Source organism: Nannospalax galili, unplaced genomic scaffold, assembly GCF_000622305.1.
Source record: "Nannospalax galili isolate Female #2095 unplaced genomic scaffold, S.galili_v1.0 scaffold824, whole genome shotgun sequence".
In the NCBI taxonomy this organism is placed as follows: domain Eukaryota; kingdom Metazoa; phylum Chordata; class Mammalia; order Rodentia; family Spalacidae; genus Nannospalax; species Nannospalax galili.
In genome coordinates, this window is record NW_008351697.1 from 1,823,848 (window position 1) to 1,831,747 (window position 7,900).

At 40.4% G+C, this 7,900-nt stretch overlaps 1 protein-coding gene across 2 annotated transcripts in view; it reads right to left on the bottom strand.

The window, feature by feature from the left end:
* Trpc6 (transient receptor potential cation channel subfamily C member 6) overlaps positions 1 to 7,900 on the bottom strand; it is a 132,295-nt gene that overhangs the window by 62,539 nt on the left and 61,856 nt on the right. The window lies entirely within an intron of this gene.

Sequence of the window (7,900 nt, forward strand, 5' to 3'; positions counted from 1 at the left end):
GCTATTAATGAGTATTTCTGAACTGCAGATGATAAAGATTTAGAAAAAGCTAACTTTTTATTTGTAATTGTTCACTGTGATAGTTTTAAATATCAACTTGCCACCACCTAGGAAGAGAGTTTGAACTGAGGAACTGTTGAGATCAGGTTGGCCTATGGGCACGTCTAAGGGGATTTTTTTTTTTTTTTCGGTGGCTAATTGAGCCAGACCACTGCGGATAGCACCCGTCCCTGGTTTAGGGCCCTAGACTGTGCGAAAGTAGATGAAGCTAGCTCACCGTAAGCAAGTGCCTGTTGGGAGCATTTGTTTCTCTCAGCTCTTTACTGTGGCTAAGGTATGAGCAGCTGTCTCCGGCTCCTGCTGTCTGTGAGTTCCCTGTAATGATGGGTTGTGTCTTGGAATTGTAAGCCAAGTAACCCTATCTTCCCTAAGCTGCTTTTGGCCAGGATATTTGTCACAGTAACAGAAATGAAGCTAAAATAGTCACTCATAGGACAGAAGACACAGTTTTTAGAAGGTAGCACAGTATAAATTTACTCAAATCTTCAGCATTTATTGGGTCTTCCTATGCTAGAGTCGAGTAGTGCATTAGACTAGGAAAATTGATGGTGAAAACACATAGTTACCTTTTACCCCTTTAAATCTTACAATTTAAAAGTAGAAATCAGCACATTGCAACCCAGTGCTAGAGAAGACCAGAGCACAGCGGTGTGCAGACACTGCAGTTCGAGGCTAGAGGCCAGAGCACAGCTGTGGAGGCAGAGCGGAGGAGAGCAGAGGAGGGATTCTCAGTGAGAGCCCAGGAGCTATTCACTGAGAAGCCAGTCCCAATGGCCTGGGTGAGCCACATGGGATGGCAAAGTGTGCCACACAACTTGGTGCAGTATCTCAATGGGCACAGCCAAGAAAGTCACTCACTAGTGACAAAAGTAACAGACAGGCAGGTCTTCCACACACCCTTAGAAGTCTCAGTCACAGGAAGCCTTGATATGTAAAGAGTGGTCATTCCAAACAGCAGGGACAACAGTGGGGAAGTCTCAGACAGGGCATGGAAATTCCTCTCATCTCTTAGGACTTAACTTGAGACCATCCCCACTAACATGCCACCCCAGGACCAGTGGAGACAGAAATAAAAGACAATCCAAGAGGAGGAAGAGACTGTCATGCCAATGAAATCCCAATGTCATGATGCCTTCTGTTTCCATTTAAAACTTATTTTAATTTCTAAACTTTTCATTACTTATTTTTATTTGTGCTTTGTAAAACTTTATTTGATCAGTTGTGTTTTAGCTCATGTCTCTCCATAACTCATATCTTCCATGTCTGTCCTTTCTTTTTCTACACCTGCCCCACAGCACGTCCTTTACCTCTCCCCATATCCCTATCCGTACACTTCCTTTTTCATTGGTTATGCTTTGAAGTATTAAATAAAATGCCCGCCACTGGTAGGTTTGACTAGTGGACTGCCAGGTGGTTGCACTGTTTAGGAAGGTCATAGAACCTTTAGAAAGTGGAGCTTCACTAGAGGAAGTGGGTCATTGAGAGTGAGCCTTGAGGTGTGATAACGCCAACCCCTCTTCCTGTCTGCTCTCTGCTTCCTGCCTGTGGTTTGATAGCCCAGCCCCACTTCCTGGCTCCTCTCTGCTTCCTGCCTGTGGTTTGATAGCCCAGCCCTACTTCCTGGCTCCTCTCTGCTTCCTGCCTGTGGGTGTGATGTAGCCAGCTGCCTCACACTGCTGTCCCCTTCCTTACTGCCTTTGGCACTGTGGTAGACTGTATCCTTTCTTAACCTGCAAGGCCAAATAAGCCCTCTGTCCCTTAAATTGCTTCTCACCCAGTGTTTGTTCACAGCAAGGAAAGCAAGCAACCCAACCTTCTCACTTCTCACCTTCCCCTCTCCCTCCTAATTCCACAACTTAAGTATGATACCCTGAGCTCTGAAAAAAAAAATGCTACAAACTACATGTTCCCAAATCAGAGCCACATAAGCCTCATCAGGGACAGAGGTGGAAAGGCACCGACATCTTCTACTGCAAGTCAGCATTTAAACTGTGGTCAAAGTCTTGATCAGTCACTGCAGATGACTCACTCCCATATAGAAGGAAGCGTAACTCCAGGTGAAGGTGAAGATGACTCACAAGGATGACTCTGGTAAAAATAAATGAGAAGAGTAGGAAATGGGGGGAAATGAACCTGAAGGACACATCAGTCCTAACCGATGTCTGAAACACACAAGAAAGAGACAAAAGTCCACTTTGAAACCTCTACAAGCTCACCACTCCTCACTACCAGAAACCACAAACTACTTAAAAGAATACTACATACACAGGAAGAAAGAGGCAAATTCATTCATGAAAGCATAGGAAAGAACACATTTCATAACAGGAAAAGAGGAACCAAAGTGCCAGGAATGGATGCATCATGTACAACACAGTAAACAAACTCCAAATGCTAGTAGGAGAGGAAGAAAAGGACTACAAATAATCCAATCACTCAGAACAACAAGTAACAAAGTCATGGGAAATGGAAAACACCTACCATAAAAACCTTAAATGTAAATGGTCTCAACTCTCTAGTTAAAAGACAGACTAACTTACTAGATAAAAAAACAATATTCAATTATTGTCTCCAAGAAACACAACTAACTGGCAATGGAATCCATACACTGAGAATCAACGGATTGAATTCAACCTACCAAACAACACAACCTGTCCTAGCAGTTCTCCCACCTGATAAAGAGACTTTAAACAAATACTAGTCAAAAGACATAAAGACTGCTATATATTAGATACACATGTTTCAATTTGAAAATACAGAGAAGTCAGGAAGTATAAATGACCATGGGTTGGAGGGAAGCTTTCTGGGAGGGGGTGGTAGAATGCAGCAATATAAAGGGGGGTGGAGAAATAATAGAGTAGGAAGTTACATTGGGTGAGGAATGGGGGGATAGGACAGAGAAGGGAGCATGGGGATAAAAAGTAACCTACTAAAGTCCTTCAGAAAAAGCCATGTGGAAACCTATCACTATACTTTATCCTGTTCTATGTTTCTATTTCTCCCTTCTAGGTCTTTGTGTATAGAGAGAGAGAGAGAGAGAGAGAGAGAGAGAGAGATTAAAAGGAGCTACCTCATAACCTGGAGATACTGTCCTTACTAGATACCATGTGCTAACAAAATAAAACCCCATTTCCAGGAATGGACTTGAAACTGTTGACCAAGGTTTCCATAGACACTCAAATGCAACTGGCCATTGCCCCTGCTCTTGGTTGCCCACCAGAACTTCATAGTAAGAACCTATTGTTGAAGATATTACATACATGAGCTGTAAAACAAACAAGGAAAAATCAACCTGATGCTGACTTCAGAGCCTGGTCTGTACTGGCTAGCTGTCATAGCACTGGGAGTGCTAGACATGCAGCCAGAAGGAAAAATAATCATCAGCTTTACCCGGCTGTGAAACCTGTGAACTATAACAACTGACCTTGCAAGATAGGCCCACCATGCAACAGTGGTATAAATGTTATAGGAATAACCAACCACTCTCAGACTGAATTTATGGTCCACTTCATAGGATGAGGCCAACCCCTGACACTGATATCAGGACTAGGAACCTGAGGCTCGACAAGTTACAAGTCACAAGAGGGCCACTATGCCTGGCCCTATTGCTCTATTTCTTAAGGTCCTTATGTTTCAATGTTGGGCATTTCATAATTGCTCTTTTATCACCTTTTATTATTTCCAATTATTTATCTTTGTGCATCATCTTCTAGGAGAATTCTTCAACTTAGTCCTGTGATATATCTATTGAACACTTTAAACATATTTCTAGTTTTAAAGAACATTTTTTAAAATGTTTCTTTTCAAATTTGTTATTATTACTATAATTATTATCATTATTATTATTATCATCACTGTGTGCATGTGTATATGTATGCCTGTGGGGTATGTGTCTGCATGTGTGTGTGTCTGTGTATGTGTCTGTGTGCATTTCATGTGTGTGTGAGAGAGTTCATCCACACATGTGTGGAGGTCAGAGGACAGCTTCCAGGAGTCATTTTTTCCACAGTGGATTCAGGGGAGTTACACACATGTAATCAGGCTTGGCAGCAAGCACCTTTACCTCCTGAGCCATCTCACAGGCCCAAATGTTTCTTTTGTGATATTTTTCTCAGTATCTCCTTGGCTCTCTTGGGGGACATTACAGATATAGACTGCACAGATCAGCGTGCAGAGAGCTTACTCCTGAGATGCTTTCTTATGTTTGTTTGCTTTGGACTATATATTTTATATCAGTTTTTCCACAAATAGCTGATGATCCTCAGTAGATATTTTTTTTCTTTTTTAAAGGCATGTTCCTTCTAATGCATTTTCTAAGAAAGTACAGTTTCCCTTAGGAGAACTAGACTAACACTGCTTTGGCAAGGCAACCTGAGTTGGGAGTTTCTGGAGGAGTGAGATTATTTCTGATTTAACAAGATGGATGAGGGAGAAGACAGGGCATCACCAAGGTTTGTTACATGAGCAACTATCCAGCATCTTTTTCTGAAATTCTTAGCCCTCTTCCCTCTTCTGTCATTTTTCTGGATTCTAATAACCTCCCTAGCCCTTCACTTCCTGTCTTCTATATTTGCTCTCTTCCACAATATCAGCTGTAGACAAGAGGAAGTTCAAAGATCAGGGGAAGAGAAGGTGTCAGGGGAGGTGCAGAATGGTTCAAAAAAGACAAAAATGTAGAAGGAAGAGAGTTAAGATCAGGGGATTTATAAAAATGAAATGAGCATTCTGCAAGAGCAAGCTTGCAAGAAAAGTTCTCATTAACAACAAAAGATAACAACAGAAAGTGGCATAAAATAGTACCAAGTACAAAAAGATCAAGAACCAAACCTCTTTTCGTTCTTCATCCATTAAAATGGGAGTGAACGCTTATTCCAGCTTATCTCAAAGGATTACTTTTAGAGTCAGTCAAAGTTATGAATACAGAAAGCACTTAAATTCAGATTGCGCTGTTTTACACCCTCGGGAACAGGCACTTAAAAGCACGCAGACACGCAGACTTTACCATTTTCCAGTTATTATTCAAATAGCAAACCCACGTAAGAGCCCAGAACTGTGACGTAATCATTGTAAATACCCTTCACCTTTCTAAAGAAAGAAAAAAAAAATTATTGAGAATTTCATACACGCATATAAGGTGTTTCAATCATATCCACGCTCACTCCCCCCAACACCTCCCATATTGCCCCATCACCCCTTTCTGACAACTTCATGCAACCTTTCTTTCAGAAAGAAAATTTTTTATCAGTAACTTCATGTATACCTCGTTTTTTAACTTGGTTCCCATAGTTTTATTTGTCCACATAATTCACTTAAGCTAATATTGATCTAGAATATGACTTAGTAGTCACATTTATTTAAAATTTTTAAATTTATCATCTTAATGCCTCTTTGTTTGAAAAAAAGGTAAGTTCTGTCTTAGCAAGCCATCGATCCTGGTGACTGAATGCTCTCGTTCCTTCTCAGCTTTACCTTCCACATTCCCTCCTTCTGCCAAAAGATCAAAGATACTGCCATAGCAAAGGGAAAGTGTTTTCCATTTCAAAGCATCTCCTTCCTGTTCTGCCACAAATGTTAAAGAAATGCAGTGATTTTTTTATTAAAATACATGGATTTTTGTTTTGTGTTTACCATCATATCAACAGAACAATCAAATGCAGAGTGTTTACGTACACATTCTGCTGTTTGGAACAGCTAATGTAAGCCTCATAAAGTTAGATCCCGTGGAGTGGGGTAGCGAGAGAAAGCGAAAGCTGTTCTTATGCGGATTGAATACAATGCACCCACTGCTAGTTCCTGCCCATTCTAAACTACAGTGTCCTGAAGCAACAGAAGATTCTGCTGTCTTATGTCTTTTGTCTCTGTTTGGTTTCTGGTTACCAGTGGGTTGCTTCAGCCCTGGCTTTCAAATGTAAAAGCAAAATAGTTAAAGAACATAACTTTTAAAATAACAAAAAAAGTCAACACTTTCAGGAAATCCAATAGATGGTAATAGACTATATTGCCTTTCTGAAATTTGATTTTTTAAAGCTATCTTGTGAACATAGTCTGGAAAATTCACCTAGTAAGAGAAACAACTCAGTCCACAGCACTTAGTCAACAAGACTTATTTTCATTTCAACCAAAGGGTAATTTTGCAAAATCAGCTCTTCTATTTTAAATATACACATATTTATTAAATATACACACACATATATAATATTTCATCCATTTAGTTGCATCTATTATGGTTGAAAGTTTAATAACCTACATTTTCATGTCTGTATTTTTTAAATTTTTTTAATACAATATAAAATACCAGCTCTAGGAAAGAGTACAAATTAATCACTTGCTACCCACTGCCCGTGATGCCCAGCTATTGAATAGATCCTGAAAACCAAGTTTTTACATACCTCATTTCTCTGGTTCTTTCTTCTGGCAAAATAGTGCCTGTTGCCCCAGATGCTGAGAGATGGAATAATCCATCTCTATTGAAAGAGCCAGCCACACAAATTAGCCGCTGAACAGAACAGACCGTGAGCTTGAGCATCTGCGGTCATTTCTCTACTTCCTGTTTCAAGAAGATGCACTTTTATCGAATGGAACTGCACCTACAAAGCTAAGCACCACACTGAGTGCCCAGCTTAACTTGCCTTTTTTTTTTTTTTTTTTGCTGTAAAATCCTTGTGAATATACGAAATTCACATACAAGCCTATCTGCTGAAGCAGAAGTAGATTCCACAGATTCATCCTAGGGTAGCAGAAATAAAAGGAAATTCCAGAATCTATATTTTATTACATGCACAATTATCCCCAGAAAATTTAGACTAGGATACTTGGAAACTAAATAAGCAATCCAAGTAGTAAGTTTGCAGCTCATTCTATCAAGATAAATGATTGATAGAGGTCGTTTTAGTCTAATTGCGCGATACTGTTTTGTTTTGACCTGTCTATTTCATCTCTCACCCCATATTCCAGGCCCTTCCTCTGGGATAAAGAATCGATAAATACCAGAGCAATGTCTTCCTCAGTCCCATGGGAGAAAGAAATATTTTACTTTATTCATCACTGAGTTCGCCACTCTTAAGAAAGCGGTGCTCTGCTAGCACTCAGAACGTAAGTGCCAAATGTGTGTGTGACTCCTAACTGTCAAAGGAATCAAGTCCACTGCCTTTCTATTCTGCATTAACCAGACAGCAAAGGCCCACAATGTAGAACAGTAAAATAAAAGAGGAACAAAGCATTCAACCAAACCACAGTGCATCCTGCTGTACGTATATAATATTCGTGTTCATTTCAAACAAGCAACAAAATTAACAGGGAACAAAGGATGTTGAAAGGCATATTTTTCATGCCATTTGTAGGGATTTTCTTACTCTTAAAGCTAGACCTAATATCCTCCTAGGTATCCTGTTCTTCCAGACTGAACTTGACATTGCAGAAAAAACGTGGCCACCCCTCTTCACAATGCATCACCAAAGCCACCCAACGTGCAGATCATTTTCTAGACCGCAATTCTTCATTCTGTTTCGTTGGCTGTGGTTTTTTTCCCCTACGAAATCCTTTCATCTCATCAAATTCTAGCTTTCCCCCAGATCTGTCACACTCCGTCACTGCCTGCCTTAAGTGCCCCGCGGGCAGGTGGAGCCTGCGCCATTAGCTTTTAGTTCAGGTAGCAAAAGTGAACGTGAAAAAAATACCTGTGCGTGTGACAGATTTGGGGTTTGCTTCTTTTAATACCACTGATTGTCATCTTGTTTGAACAAGTTTAAGACCAAACTATAGGGGCTAGAAAGATGACTCAGCCGTTAAGAGCACTGGCTATTTTTGCAGAAGACCCAGGTTCGAATCCCAGCGCCCAATAGCG